This window comes from Carassius gibelio, chromosome B4 (assembly GCF_023724105.1).
Source record: "Carassius gibelio isolate Cgi1373 ecotype wild population from Czech Republic chromosome B4, carGib1.2-hapl.c, whole genome shotgun sequence".
Lineage (NCBI taxonomy): Eukaryota > Metazoa > Chordata > Actinopteri > Cypriniformes > Cyprinidae > Carassius > Carassius gibelio.
In genome coordinates, this window is record NC_068399.1 from 6,723,968 (window position 1) to 6,740,873 (window position 16,906).

At 37.4% G+C, this 16,906-nt stretch overlaps 1 protein-coding gene and 1 pseudogene across 1 annotated transcript in view; one reads left to right on the forward strand and one right to left on the reverse strand.

Annotated features, from left to right (window-relative positions):
• Positions 1-16,906, reverse strand: part of LOC127955913 (NACHT, LRR and PYD domains-containing protein 12) — a 389,353-nt gene that overhangs the window by 176,426 nt on the left and 196,021 nt on the right. The window lies entirely within an intron of this gene.
• LOC127956004 (gastrula zinc finger protein XlCGF8.2DB-like) lies at positions 5,144-10,302 on the forward strand (annotated as a pseudogene).

The following is a 16,906-nucleotide window of genomic DNA, read 5'->3' on the forward strand; positions in this document are numbered from 1 at the left end:
TCTTTCAGTAATTTAGTGGGTACAGGATCTAATAAACATGTTGTTGGTTTAGATACAGTGATGAGTTTATTTAGCTCTTCCTGTCCTATATTTGTAAAGCACTGCAGTTTATCTTTGGGTGCGATGGATGAAACTGAAGTGTTAGACGCTGTAGAATCTACATTCGCTATTGTATTTCTAATGTTATCTATTTTATCAGTGAAGAAATTCATAGTCATTACTATTAAATGTTGATGTTGATGTAATATTTGAGTCAGGTGGCATTTGGTTACTTGTTAATTTAGCCACTGTGCTAAATAAAAACCTTGAATTGTTTTGGCTGAATTGCTTCTCTGTCAGTACCGCTTTCTTTGGTATGATTTCGGTGAGGACATTATACATTCAAGTAATTTATAAAGGGAAGTGTCGTCACCATGTATTGTTTATGCATGTTTTAATGCAAATGACCATGAGCTTGAACAAGCATGGTGCTTAAAAATTTATCAACAATGATTGCTTACTGGTGTGCGTAAGAACCACGTACGCACATTTTTTTATTTTATTTTTTAGTACTTGCACACATTTTACATTTTATTTGTAAGACAAAATATATAACATTTTCTACACACTCTTGATAATCGAGGGCCCCGAGAGTTGATTCTAAGTGTGCCATTTGGATTTGGAAGCTGTTGCTCTGAACCCACATCATGCAGTCAAAGGATCTCTCCATATAAGTAAAAACAAAATTCATCAGAGAGATAGCAGGAACATTCAGAGTGGCCAAATCAACAGTTTGGTACATTCTAAGAAAAAAACTAGAGATCTCTCAGCAACATAAAAAGGCCTGGACATCCACAGAGGACAACAGTGGTGGATGATCTGAGAATCCTGTTCATGGTAAAGAAAAAAACCCTTTCACAGCATTCAGCCAAAAGAAGAACACTCTCCAGGAGGTAAACTTCACTGACGAAGTCTATAATAAAGAGAAGACCTTACCAGAGAAAATACAGTGGGTTCACCACAAGGTGCAAAAAAGGCCACATTAGACTTTGAGAAAAAACATTAAAAAAGCCACTTTAGGAAAAGCTTTCTTTGGAATTAAGATCAACCTGTACCAGAACAATGGGAAGAAAAAAGTATGGAAAAGACTTTGAACAGCTCATGATCCAAATTATTCAACATATCTGTGAAACATGGTGGAGCAATGGGAGTCAATGGTGTTTAGTGATGTGACAGAGGACAGAAGCAGCTGGAAGAATTCTGAAGTGTATAGGGATATACTCTCTTACCAGATTTCCAAATGCAGCACAGTTGATTGGACAGCGCTTCATAGTACAAGTGGACAATGACTCAAATCATGCAGCAAAAGCAACTCGGGAGTTTTTGAAGGTAAAAGTGGAATATTTGGCACTGGCCAAGTCAGTATCCTGCTCTCAACCCAAATATCACATTTCACTTCCTAAAGGACAAGATTAAAGGCAGAAACAAACTATAGCTGATGTCTGCCTGGCAAACTACAACTGATGAAGGCCTGGCAAAGTATCACAAGGAAGGAATGAAACTCAGTCTCTGGTGATATCCATGATTTCCAGACTTAAGGCAGTCATTGCCTGCAAAAGATTCAAAACAAAATGAATATTTTATTTGATTATATTTATTTGTCCAATTACATTTGAGTCACTGAAAATGGGGTGACAGTGTATAAAAATGGTTGTAATTTCTAAGCATCTTGTTATATTGTTCAACCCCATAAGCTTAACAACCAGGTAAAACGTTAAATGTGCATGGATATCAATTTTGCAACCAATTTATTTGCAATGTTGGCTAACATTAAAGTATTAAATCGATTTGAATGAAAATAGCTTAACCTATAAGAACGACTTGCGTATTGATTTGAACGCCAACAGGAATAATTCTCAAATTCTTTGTGAATCAAACATTTCTGGTGACTTTCATTGCGATGGATTTTATCGAGTTACAAGAAAAGGTAGGAAAATTATTTAATTGTGAGCAGTTACTGATTTAATGTGTGATTCGTTTTCACAAAATTCAAGTCCTTAAATGTGCAGAAGTACGCATCATTGAGTGAATAATGCATTATAAATAGCTAAAAACAAAATTAAAGATATATAATTTTTAATTATTGTTGCCAAGTTATCTAGACAGTGCTTTGTTATATGGAGCAGTTTGTTAGATCACAATCTAATTTGTTTGCCTAATGAAGTGCTGACAGATGTATGAAAGTACACAGTTAAGTTATACTGTAATTTAAACATGGCAGATTTTAATGGAAAGTAAAACAAAGGCAAAATACTGTATAACTCCAGGGCAGCACAGTAATATTTACAAATTGGTAAACATGCAGAGCACTGTAACTTCATTTGAGGGTTCCAAATAGGACTGCTCGATTAATCGAATGCGATTGTTATGCACATCTTGTCAGTATAGCTAGTTCTGTGATTAGTAGTAAATCTCCTTTCACCTGCTTTCAGATGGAGCAGCATTTAAGTAATGGTTCTCAAATCAAAATCAAATCACTTTTACTGTCACATCACCACAGCACGTGCCTTGGTGAGTAAAATTCTTGAGAGCGTGCTCCAGACAGTGGATAAGCTATTTACATTTAGACATACAGACTTATACAGATTACGATGTGCAAAATACACAAACATATACTCAGTACACACTGTGTCCTATTAGACATACTTACAGTTAGGAATACACAATTACACACAGTATGTATGTACACATTCTGCATTATGTAGACATAGATTCATATATGTGAAGGTGCAACAGAATATACATGAGCTGGATACGCAAAATTTCATGGATGTGCAATGGATGGTGTGGCATACCATGTTGTGGAAGTATGCTTGTAGGGTGTATTAGTTCTGACTGTTCATTAGTCTTATAGCCTGAGGGGAAAAATGTATCCCTCAGTCGGCTAGTATAGGATCAGATGCTGTGGAGAAGTCTTCCTGAGAGGTGGCAATGTTCACAGTAGCTGGTTTATTCCCTTTTAAATCTGTGATGTTATTGATTCCCTGCCACATGCTTCTTGCATTTATGGTGTTGAATTGTTCTTTAAATTTGTTTTTATATTGTTGTTTGGTGGCTTTAATTGATTTCCTGAGATCATAACTTGCTTGCTGGTGATCTTCAGGGTTTCAGGATTTAAACCAGATGTCCATGCAGACAAGGCTGCTTGAACATCGCTGATAATCTACGGTTTTTGGTTGGGGTAGATGCAGATTGTTTTTGTCGGCACCTACATCATCTACACACTTCCTGATGAAACACATTACAGTTTCTGAGTATGCCTCAATGACATCATCAGTCATTGCTCAGAACATGTCCCAGTCCACGTGATCAAAACAGTCCTGTAGTATAGCGTCTAATTGGTCCGACCAGCACTGAATTGTCCTGAGGGCATTTCAGTTTCTGCCTATAAGCAGGCAGGAGCAGAATGGAGGAGTGATCCAATTTGCCAAAAGGTGGTTAGGGGATAGATTTTTTAGGCATCCTGGAAAGGAGAGTAGCAGTAATCCTGCACATGATCACCACGCGTGTTGATGGTGATGTGTTAAGAAAATTTTTGAGCTATTGTTCTGAAGTTGGCTTTTTAAAAATTCCCCGTAACAATAATTGTCACATCTGGGTATGCGGTTTCCTGCTCACTTATATTCCCATACAGTTCCTTGAATGTCTGGTCTGTGTTGGCTTGAGGAGGAATGTAAACAGCTGTGATAATGATCACTGCAAATTCCCTCAGTAGCCAGAATGGTCGACACAGAAGCACATGAAATTCCAGATCAGGGGAACAGAAGGATTTAATAGTTTAGGTTCCTCTCATCCCCCACCTCTGATTTTCCCTGTGAACTCTTTTGTTCTGTCCGAGTGCAAGAAGAAATATGTAAGCTTGATGGCTTCAAGTCTGGAACCTCTTCAGACATCCAGGTTTCTGTGAGGCAAATAATGCAGCAGTCCCTTGTTTCTCGCTGGTATAAGATGCATGTCCGCAGTTCACAGAGTTTGTTGTCCAGTGACTGAACATTAGACAGCAGCTCCTTCCCCCTTTTCCGGCAGCGTTTCCTCTGTCACGGTCATGCGGCCAAGATAAATGTCTCTGATGTGGTGTCTGTGAACAAAAGCTGGCGTTCAAGAACTCAAAAGTCAGGTTTGTGTTGCGCGACATAGGAACCAATGTTCTCTGACAAGCTACACAAAAAAAATATCTATTACCATATTTTTCAGACTATAAGTTGCACCTGAGTATAAGTCGCATCAGTCCAAAAATACGTCATGAGGAGGAAAAAAACATATAAGTTGCACTGGACAATGTCGCATTTGTGACCCGTCACGGAAACCAGTGACACAAGTCGGCAGCACAACTTTCGAGCAAAATGAGAATGAAGCGTTTTTCTTTTTTCGTTTTTTTTGCAGAATCTGTTAGTTGAGATCACGAAGAAGCCTCTCCGTGTTTGAGATAGCAGTATTGGTATATTTAAAAGCATACATTTTGAGGTTGAAATCGGCTTGTTTTTCAAAAATTCTAACACGCAGTAGGGCCGTGTCATTGTCTGTGTGTATTTCCATACTGGATAAGCCGGCTTTTGTTTCTTTTGTTATTGGCCCTGCCCTCCGAGGGAAGCGTGGCTACTTATTATGCTGATATCAAAATTCAATGAAGATGGACACCGCAAAGATGATCGCAGACGAGCTGAACCGTGGCCGTTAGACCAAAATGTTTTGAAGTACTTCTTCGACAAGCCGGATGCTTATGAACAAGCGCTCACTGATTCTGAAGACGATCTGAGCGACGATGAAAGCGGCATAATAAGACTGTATAATATCCCTAATCTACAACTGAGCGAAGATGAAGACGAGGAAGAATGTATTGGACTGGTGTCAGACGAGTTGGACCGTAAGATATCAGAGGCTATATCAATAGTAACATTTGATGGGGATAAAGACAGAGAAATGGGTAAAATCCGTAACTTTGACTGTAAATGCTACACGAGGAGAAAAGAGAACTCTCTGCATGGGAGACAGTCCTGTAGCCAGAAGCTTTCTCCAGACATCATGTACAACATACGGCTGGATTCTTTAGCTGCGGAAAAAGAGTGGTAGGACATGCAAATTATTGGACATTTAGAGGCAAACAGACACACAGGGCAAACTTTGGAGATGGTTACATCCACGAAGAAGACCTCGACAAAGAGAAAGTGTGCCTGAACGACTTATTTCATTGGAGGCATTGAGATCTGCAAGAATACTTTTCTGTTTCTTATGGGGTGAGTTTCCATAAACATCAAAGTTTGTCATTTTGTGTTCATTCTAAGAACACGTACACGTTATCTCATGTTTAGACCTTCCCATATCTACCTATTGTTATTAGCTAGCTCATCGGTTATCACAGAATCCTGTTCAAAAATGAAATCAATTCACCAAGTTTTATGTAGAAAACCAGCAAATAACAAATAAAATTAGCATCAATATGTACTTTTTGTTTACATAATCTTTAAAATAATAACATTAAAAATGATGGCCAGATTTTAAAGGAGTGTCTTGCAACATTATCTACACTGCACAAGTTCAAATAGAGTTTTGACAAAAAAATGATTGACATTTACAATGCATTCTCCTTTATTATTAATAGTATGCGGTCCGATTTTAGAGGCCATTTTTCACCCTTTTGAGCTTTTATGAGTGGCTACCTTCAAATGGCCACAACTTCTCCAAATATTATCAGATTTCCATGTGTTGCACATCGTTGGAAAGCTGGGAGACTACACTTTCAGAATTCTGTGAATAACTCAAAATGCCCCAGAACCGACTTGTGTCCCTACTGTGATTGGTCACATTTATTTAGAACCAAGCACCAAGAGAAAACATTACCGTCTACAGCCACGAGAGGGCGCTCTATGTCTTCAGTGTAGACTACAGGAGCACTGAGGACTTAGTATGATTGCGTTCACATCAGCAGGGAACCATACCAGAGTTCACATGAACCGTACCCCAGAGCACCGTTTTTAAACACTCTCTCTTTGAAGTTCTTCATGATTAAGTAAGCTTCTTTCAGGTGCAATATTTTTTTGTAGCAATTTCCTTGCATGGGAGGCCATTTTGATGTAAAGAAATGATGGCTGCACATGTATTTTTGGAGGTAACCATTGCTAACAAGAACACAATGACTGGAAGCACTTCTTCCCTCCTTTTTGAAGCAATCAGTCTGCTCTTATCTAATTAGTTTGATATTGATTTTACCTGACTAGTACTCATTCACACTTTCATATGTGCTGCTGATATAATTAGTCAATGTTAGCTGGTCATTTTGTGTCAGGATCAAAAACCAGTGACACTTAGTTTTTGTGAAAAGTTAGTTTTTTGGCCAATGAAGCTTTTAGCAATTATTTAAAATGCATCTGAACACTCAGCACAATAATCTAGAAACAATGTAAATGAACACCACATCAGCTTAAGCAGCAAACTTTGCAAAACACAAAATGTCACTGCCAAAACGTTTAGCCACAACTGTACATTTACCACACCCCTACAAATATTTTTCCCCAGAATCCCTCTGCCATTTGGCCTTGATGTATTACATATCTAAATGTTTTTCTATCTGTTGTCTTGTGCCTTAAAACTTTTATTTGTGTTTTCACCTTAGACCTTATGGCACCAAAAGAGGAGACAGTAGTACTTCATGAAAATGGAGAGGAAGATAAATGTGAAAATCTTCATGATTTCAAAACTGGAGAAAAATCTTGCTCTTCAACTGAAAAGACTTCCATACGAAATAGAGCTCAAGAGACTAGAAGTTTTACTTGTTTTCAAGGAAACTCTGGAGACCACATGAGAATTCACTCTGAAAAGAAGACTATATCCTGTGAACAGTGTGGAAAAAGTTTCAATCAAAAAGGAAATTTTAACAAGCACATGAGAGTTCACACTGGAGAAAAGCCTTACACATGCCCTCAGTGTGGACACCGTTTTGCTCAAAAGGTACACCTTACTGCTCACATGAGACTTCACACTGGAGAGAACCTTTACACATGCCCTCAGTGTGGAAAGCGATATGCTCAACAAGGAAACCTTAAAGTTCACATGAGGATTCACACTGGGGAGAGCCCTTTTCCCTGCCAACACTGTGAAAAAAGTTTCACTCGTAAAGAAAGTCTTGACAAGCACATAAGAATTCACACTGGAGAAAAGCCTTTCATATGCCCTCAGTGTGGAAAATGTTTCACTCTAAAAGAAAACTTTACCAGGCATGTGAGGACTCACACTGGAGAGAAGCCTTACACATGCCAACACTGTGGAGAGAGTTTTTCTCAACAAGGAAACCTGAATATTCACATGAGAATTCACACCGGAGAGAATCCTTACATATGTTCTCAGTGTGGAAAAAGTTTCTGTCAACAAGGAAACCTTAAAATCCACATGAGAATACACAATGGAGAGAAGCCTTTTTCCTGCCAGCTGTGTGGAAAACGTTTCACGCGTAACATAGGTTTTAAAAGACACATGAGAATTCACTCTGGCGAAAAGCCTTACACATGCTCTCAATGTGGAAAAAGTTTCATTCAACACGGAAACCTTACAGTCCACATGAGAATACACAATGGAGAGAGTCCCTTCATGTGCCAGGAGTGTGGACAAAGATTCAATCATAAAATAAGCCTTAATAGGCACATGAGAACTCACACTGTAGATAAGCCTTAGACATGCCATAAATGTGGAGTGAGTTTTGCTCAACATGGAAACCTTAAAATTCACATGAGAATTTACACTGGAGGAAACTCTTTCAACCTGCCAAAAGTGTAAAATTGTTTTGACTGAAAAGGAAACCTTAAGTAACACATGGCAATTCCCTCAAGTGGGAAAATTTTAAATGTTATCGATGTGTATTTTTGACATGCCTGACCTGACTTGTCTAAATAATTCTAAATAATAATCTAATATCAACACTGACAATTTAAACGACCTCCTGTTGCCAATATAAGGCTGTTGAAAATACCAACAGGTACCAAGTATTCACAGAAAAAAAAAAAAAAAAAAAGTGACAATACCCTCATTGACCCATAACATGTTGAGCACTGTTGAGTGGATTTGTAAAAACATCTGTTAAGCACATGAACACAATGGCCAATCAGAGATGTCTGTGATTAAAACATTTTCATTGCTACAACACATAAATACCATAGACGTATAAAAAAAAAAAATGGGACATTATCTGAAGGTTTGTGAAGAGCATTTTTGAAGCCCAAAGTGGGTGGAGCCGGCCATCGCCATCTTGGATGTGCGTCACTACTGCATAATCGAAAATGGGAAAGTTTACCCAATCACAGTTGTCATGAAGGGAAAAATTAGCTATATAGACCAAAACCACTTTTTCTGCTATGAAGTTACATGGATGTCTATGGTACTGACATTCTTTTGGAGCCAGTCTCTAGCGGCCAGTCGATGAATTGCAGTTTAAAGGGGTCATATAATGCTACATGCAGTTTTACAAGTTGTTTGAACTGAAATGTGTGTTGGCAGTGTATACACAACCACCCTATAATGATAAAAATCCACTAAGTGTTTTTTTTTTGTTATCTCGTAAAACTTTTTTCCCTTTCTTAAATCGAGCCGTCTGACCGTGTGACGTCACACGGTCCAGCACAGACTGAACTTGTGTCTTACCTCAGACATGCCCTGAGTGAGCCGTCATCAATCTGAGATGCAGACAAGCATGACTCCTAAGTGATTGAGATGTTTTGTTGTTGGATGTAATAAATCAGCATAGCAGTAATCATTTACTCCCGACATCTGAACGACTGAAATCGCAGAGGATTTACTAACGTTGGGAACTGAAAGAAATGCACCCTTGATCTACTTAAATGCGTTTGTTCACACGAATCATTCATGATCTAGCCTCACCTACAGAAGCAGTGAGTATAATGTATTTAAATTAATCATTGCAAATCGCCTTTCCTAATAATGTGCTAATTAGCAAGTTTCACTATGAATGTGGCTAAAGTAAACAGTCTCTCAGAGAGCAGATGGAAGAGAGGGGTGGAGTCAGCAGAGCTCATTAGCATTAAAGGAGAATTCTTTGTTTTGAAAAGAGCTGTTTTTGACTGGGTAAAAAGTTTTTTACACTACCATTGAGACATTTTAAACAAACTATGTTACAGACTTTTCATTAAGAGCCTAAATAATCATATCAACTTTTGAAAAAAGGGCATTATATGACCCCTTTAAGTCACTTCCCTGTTTGTTTCATGAGACTTCGCACCCTTTACCGATGCACATAGAAGTGTTTGAAAGCAGGCATCTATCAGCGGATCTGCCTATGAGCAGATATATGTTATTCAGCCTAACATGTATTTAAAATAAATTTAAATAAAATTTTGATTAATAGGTCTTGTTCGGTTCTTTTATTATTTATGCCCTGGAAAAACAAACTGCATCCACTGTTGGTGTAACTCTTGTTCTTTGGGAAGCTGAACACGGTAAACTTTCCCTCACATCCAAAAACACAATTATTTGGAGCAGGGGCGGAGCCAGACAATGTAAACATTCGGGGCTTAGCCCAAACCTAGGGTGGTCCAGGGACATACTCCCCTGGGGAGACTTTTTTTCCCATTTACGTCAGCTAAATGCACTATTTTTCAGGCTGTTTGAGATAAAAGAATGTCTAAAAATCTACACACTATCTGGGAAGATGATGATAGCTACTCAGTAAAAAGAAAATCACCCAGTAGAGCCTACAACCTATTTTGTATTTATTTGTTCTACAGCTGTAGTGAATCCAAAACACCAAAAATGTTAGGGATGTTAATAGACTATTAGCAACTAATTTCTCTTAATAACACCTAACATTAACTCGCTAGCTTGTCCGCGGTTCGTCTGATGCTGCTTCTGAATCTCTCTCCGGCCGGCAAGGTTTACTGTTAGTGTTCCTTTAAAAAAAAAAATTATGTCCATAATGTTAATTTCAGCCTTTTACTCAGTGAGCTCCCTACGACACTGGTGAAATAAATAACCCTGCCAGCCCGTTATGACAATGATTAAGAAAAAGATTTATATTCTTCTTCGTTAGCTGAGTGATGCGTGATGCATTACTGTCCACCACCATGTACGGTAATAGAGCTTTCGTTTCATTTTTTTGCCACTCAAGTCTGTCTGAGAGGAAATGAAACAAAGTTGAAGTTATTTTTAAAAAACTAAAAGATTTGTGGCTTTTGACAAAACATTCAGGGCTTAAGCCCAATTGTTGAGTGGATGGCAGTCCTTGTAAATCACTATGGAAGTAGTAAGCCTGGCTGACCCTGGTCTATTAACACACCGTAAACACTGATCCAGTGTGGGCTGTTGCACACTACTCGTTGGTTAGCTAGTAGGATCTGTGATGTGTTTTGCTTTTAAATAATATTCTCTATGAGTGTGTATATATATATATATATATATATATATATATATAAATATATATATATATATATATATATATATATATATATATATATACTCTAATAATAAACTCTATGAGTTTGATGGTAGGCCAGTTCTTCATCATCCAGTTTTCTTTTAAAACATACATTTTAAATGCCTACCAGAGTAACTGGTGCTAGTGCATAGGACTGGGCGATATGGCCAAAAAATATATCTCGATATATTTTGCTATATCTCGATATACAATATATATCTCGATTTTTCTTTACAGGAAAAATAACCCCCCAAAAACTACTGCAAAAACAAATATCCCAAATATTACATGTTTAGGGCCCTATGAAATGTTTTATTTTATTCTTCACCATATGTTTTATTGTTTTCTAATTCTGTGTTTTAGCATGTGTAATTATTTAAATGCATAAAAACAACTTAGAATTTTTTTTCTTAAAATAGCCTTATGTGAAATGTTTTTTCCCCTCTGAAATTCTGTGTATTTACATTTTTCTGGTTATCAAATGAAGGCATAAAACATTCATTTAATTTATCTTTTAATTATTGAAAATTAAGCAAACTTCCTTTTTCGTTAACAAAGGGGATTTACTATTAAAAATAAAATATGGAAGAAATGTTGTGTGATCATTTCTAAAATTATGTTCGATTCATTTTAATAGTAGTAGTAGTAGTAGGCAATGTACATTCTGCTGAACAATAGGCTAGTAATAGATTTCTGGCAAATACTTTTATTTTGATGGGTTTACCTTTACAGTTCTGTGTATGTGATACTACAGTCTATGATGTGATATGACACTAGTTTTACTCAAATCAACTGGTCAAACGCTCATGAAGTGACTCCCAGTGTAGTTCTGGAGATGTTCATGTGTTTATGTCCTCATTTAGTGAGACGACAGAAGCTGAAATCACCGTGAGCATCCTGCGCGCTTCAGTGTGCGTAATAAAATGAAGAAGCACTTCTGCGCCATTCATTAACACGCAGAACATGCAGGATTCATATTTAAATTAATGCAATGACCTACTTTTGATTAATTCATTCAAAATTTGACAAATTCTGTGACATTCCGCGTTAAACTGTAAATTCTGTTTTTATGACTGGATTCCGAGATTCTGTCCGTGTTTTCTGCATCGCGGAAATCATAGGGCCCTACAGTAGACATCTGCCTGCTGTTCGCCCGACGCTTTAAAACCGAAGTATATCCATATAATGGAACCAGTTTTTTTTTAGACTAGTTCTGTAGCCTCCGGTCTGATCGCAGACGTCGCCATGTTCAATGAGACAACACGCGAGGGGAAGGGGAACAAAGTCAAGGAAGCGGGGGTGAGCACAGCACAGAGAAGACAAACAAGCAAAGTGGCGGAATCAGAATTAAATATAAACAATATATCGATATATACGATATGTCAAAATCCCTATCGTGTTTAAAAAATATCTCAATATATTTTAAATGTCCAGATATCGCCAACCCCTACTAGTGCAAAAATGTTTATTAAATAATGCATTAATGTTATTATTATTAACAATAATAAGCATTAGTCATTCATAATGTTATGTTAAGAGTGTTAAATTCCTGGCTCAATATCAACGGCATGACGTAAATTGTTAAAGACACACCTATGTGTTTCAATAATTTAAACACTAAATTATATTAATACGATAAGGGTTTTGTATTAATCTAATGCGTTAAAGGGGTAGTTCACCCAAAAATGGAATTTGGGCTATGTTTTACTCACTCTCAAAGCATTCTAAGTGTAAGGCTGCGTTTACACTGCAAGTCTTAATGCACAGATCTGATCTTTTCACCATATCCACATTTTTTGGCCAGTTTATTCACTTTAGACACGCCTCGTATCCGATATCTGTGTTTACACTAATCTCCCGCCTAAAATCATTCCACTGGCTTTCACGACAATGAACGCTATGACTGACCCTCGATTTCTGGATGGACTTTTGCTTATTAATCTATTTCAAAGTCTGAAAAAGTATACCCAACAGCAAATAAATAAAAAAAGAAAGCAAAAGCGGCTTTTAAATCCTGCCATGATAAGAACTGCTTTAATGCTTTCTACTCTAATGGGAATCCTGTCCTTTTAAGACGGAAGGCATGCATGAAATACAGAAACATGTTCAGTTTTCACCCACCTGTTCACGTTCATTAATCCATAACCTACTGTATTTATGTAAGATACTCTACACAATAAACATTTGGACTGTTGTGTGTGCGCATTTAAGCGCTGAGAAGTGATCGCGTGTGCGGGAGTATACTGTACAATATCAACACTTAGACAATGAATTGAAACTCCCTAAATATCAATGTAATAGGGAATCTATTAGTTGGAGTGCAAAAGGATGATGTGTTGGGTCAGTGAAGAGAGAATGTAATTTTAAGGCATCTCTAATCCACCGAGAGTGTGATGTTTATCCATTTAAGCCAAATGTCATCTTGCCAGCAGTGTAAGAAAAACAATCAGCAAAATAGCGGGGAAGAAAATAATTATCAGGCAGGACACCAAACAGACCAATGTGTTGTGAGGGTTGAATATTTGAAGAAGAAATGACTGAGAGATTAGTACCAAAATTAGTAGAGGGCTGGGCAGGACCAAAATGTGCATTAGAGTGGCAGGATCAGAATGGTATCTATCGCATTCGGGGGCAATGGCAGGATTAACGCAAATAAGTGGTCTGTCTCGTATTTTCTTGATTACTGCGAAAATGATTAAAAATACTCAGTCATTTTTGATCATACAGATAAGAGTAACCGGTACCCTACCTTAAGGTAAGGTACCCTCCCATAGACCGCAACGCAACTGTAATGTTCCCAGGTCCAGAACCGTAGTAAGGTCATTGGTAAAACCAAATCCATTAACAGGCAAACTGGCATATCTTGGAATTCAGATATTTTTTAGTCTTCTCTGAGTTACATAAGAGATTATTTTCATCCTAAGAAAGTATTTACATGACTCCCATGTTGTTGATGCTGGAACATTAGGAGTTTTATTGATAGACATAAAAAGGTCAATATGGCTATTTATATTTCCAACAAACTCAGGATCACTGAGTAATAGAAACTGAAAATGCCTAGGTCAGTGAGTCATGTAGCTACCAGGTAATGAGATTACATCCAACTCCAGGGCACGAGCAGGAATTGACTGAAGAAAGTAATTTTTATTGAAAAGAAATGAATCGATCCATGAAAAGGATTGATTTACCGGTGAGAAAACATCAGAAACTGAGTACTGCTCCATAAAAATATCAATGATTTTAGAAGATTTAAATTAAGGAAGAGGATGCATCGTAAAACATTGTAAGCCAAGTTGATCATAGATCCATTCTGGAATGACATGAAGAAACAGAATAAACTTTAGGTCTCTTGAAGCATTTTGGAGAATTTGCTGCAGTTCTTCTGGATTTGTTCTGTTTCTTCTGCTACTCCAACACATTAGAATGGTTTATTATTTAAATACTAACTCCTTAACTAAAAATGTTATTAGTTAATTATTAATGTTAGGACTAAAATAAATAATAATGCATTACATTTTATCCTAATATAGAATCTGCTAAATATATTTAGCCAACACAGACTTGTTTCTGCTGATGTTCAGCCCTCTTAAACAACAAAAACTTTTCTTCAAACTTGCTGACTGAATTCACTCAGGGGAAAATTCTTGATATAATCAATGACTAACTACTCAGTGAATCTCTTATTAACATAATGTGTATGCTTTTTTTATTTTCTTGTTATATCAGGAAGATCTGCGAGATTTAAGTTTCGATTTGTTTTACTTTGATCTTAAGCAGGACAAATTCTGGAAATACCCAGAATGATGTTTATTAAAGAGGAGAGTGAAGACATGAGGATTGAAGAAGCATCCAAAGTCAAACATGAAGATACTATGGAACAAACAGGTTGGTTTTCATTCTTAAATCGGAGCTATTTTGTTCTGTATATTTTCTTAATCAATTTGCCACTGGCAGATGGTCTCCTACCCTGTCTGCCCTGTACTTTTACTTGTAGATCCTTGACAGACATCCTTGACATGATTTCTTGTTGTCTCAGTCTCTGTGAACTCAAGGTAGTTAGTTGCCGTGCCGTCATCAGTTCTTCTGCAGTATCATGCAGCAGAATAATAGTCGTCCCTTGCTGCAGATGTACAGATTCTTAATGCATTTATTGAAACTACACTGGTAACACTTTAGAATAATGGCCCATTAGTTAATGTTAGGTAATTCTTTAATTAACATGAACAAACAATGAACAATACATTTATTACTGTATTTATTCATCTTTGTTAATGTAAATACAGTTATTCATTGTTAGTTCATGTGTTAATTCACAGTGCATTAACTAATGTTAACAAGCACAGCTTTTGATTTGAATAATGCATTAATAAATGTTGAAATTAACATTAATTAGATTAATAAATGCTGTAGAGCGATTGTTCTTGCTTAGATCATGTTAATTAAAGAAAGTTACCCAACATCAACTAATGGACCATTATTCTAAAATGTTACCAATACATTTAATTTCTTTTCATCAAACAGACTAATGAATAGCTTGACACAACTCATACCGGGACAGAATCTAGACAGGGCTTTCTTCTGTGTAGACCAGCAGTTCTTAAAGTGATAAGGCTATAGCAGATTATTTTGCGGACCCCTTAAGTATTTCTAGACTGTAAAGTCGCAGTTTTAAATCATGATACATGGGCCTACTTATTCTTGTATGATGTATTTATATGGAGCTTATAATATGACAAAACTAATTTAATTTGTATTGTGTAAATAAGATATTTTAGATTTAGTCGGAGAGCTTTCTGTTCCTCCTTTGAAAATGTATGTACGGTATACTGTCCATGTCCAGAAAAGTAAGAAAAACATCATCAAAGTAGCCATGTGTCATCAGTGGCTCAGTGTGGCTGGAGGAGCAAACGACAGACATAGTGGGCATGGTTCATGCCTCGTAGAGGCATTTATTAACAGAAAATAAAACAAAAAAAGAGGGAATAAAAGTGCCCAAAGGGGAAGAGTATCGCAAACAAACAGGGAATCTGGTGTCCTCGTCATGCAGCGGGGTTCTTTCTCATTCCCCGGAATCCTGGCCCATCGGCCGTGTAAACGGGTGCAGTTCTCTTCTCTGGTGGAGCGGCAGTCCCTCAACGCTCCCTTCCTGGACCCACGAGGACACCAGTGTGCATGCATGGGCAAGAGACTGGTCTCCCGAGGAGAGGGGATTTTAAACGGCGGCGGTGATGAGGCTCCATTTCCATCAGGTGTGCCCCATTACACGCTGCCAGCCCTGACTTATCCAGGGCCCCTCCTCTCTCAAACACCCACTCCTTTCGGGAGCCTGGTGAAGGGTGGATTTAGGACGGGATGCCGATAATAGCCAGGGAGGAGGCAGCTAACTCGTCACAGTAACTTAGAATTTGTTGAAGCTTCGAAAATGAGTATAAAAGACAGAGCACCATAACTCAATTTGAGTGTTATACGGCTGCTTTTGTTTTCTCCTTAGCTTTTCGAAGTAACTGTTAAGACAACCCATTATTTTCTAAAAAAACAACAAAATTTTCTCAAGATGGTAATTAAATGCCATGGGGAAATATTGAATCAGGGACACCACTGTACACTCCGTATCAGCAACCCAGAAGAGCCCTCTGAGGTGAAATGGCTTTGTGAATTGCACATTTATGTGTTTCCGGGTTATGGCTCAGCATGCAAAATCTACTCGCCAATAATTATTACCATATTTTTCGGACTATAAGTCGCATCAGTCCAAAAATACATCATGATGAGGAAAAAAACATATATAAGTTGCACTGGACTATAAGTCGCATTTATTAAGAACCAAGAACCAACATCACCATCTACAGCCGCGAGAGGGCGCTCTGTGCTGCTCAGTGGTAAACTACAGGAGCACTGAGCAGCATAGAGCGCCCTCTCGCGGCTGTAGAGGGTAATGTTTTGTCTTGGTTCATTTCTCTCGGTTCATGGCAAATTAATTTTGATAAATAAGTCGCAGGACTGGCCAAACTATGAAAAAACGTGACTTATAGTCCGGAAAATACGGTAGTATTTTTCTTAAACTCACAAATGATTTTGGGCTCCCAAGTTAGACCCCTAATGTCATAACGTACATGACGTAACTCGTAGTGACCAACAGATGGGGAACTTTTGTTTTATGAAGTTAAGGTTTTTCATAATGGGTTTGATAAGTGTATGATAATTGCTAGCTTGAAAGTTTGTTTTAAAATTTCCTAAATAAAACAAGACTTAACACTATTGATAAGTGGTTAGTGTTAGTTTTATTGGTTTGTTTTGATGCTATATATGTCTGAATATGTTGAAGTCTCTTAATTTGTGCCATTTAAATGAGGTTAACTTTTTTTTTTGCTTTAGATCTGCTGAAAGAGGAGAGTCAACAACTGAATGAAATTGAAGACGAAGTTCAATTGGAGAAATATGATGATTTCTTAA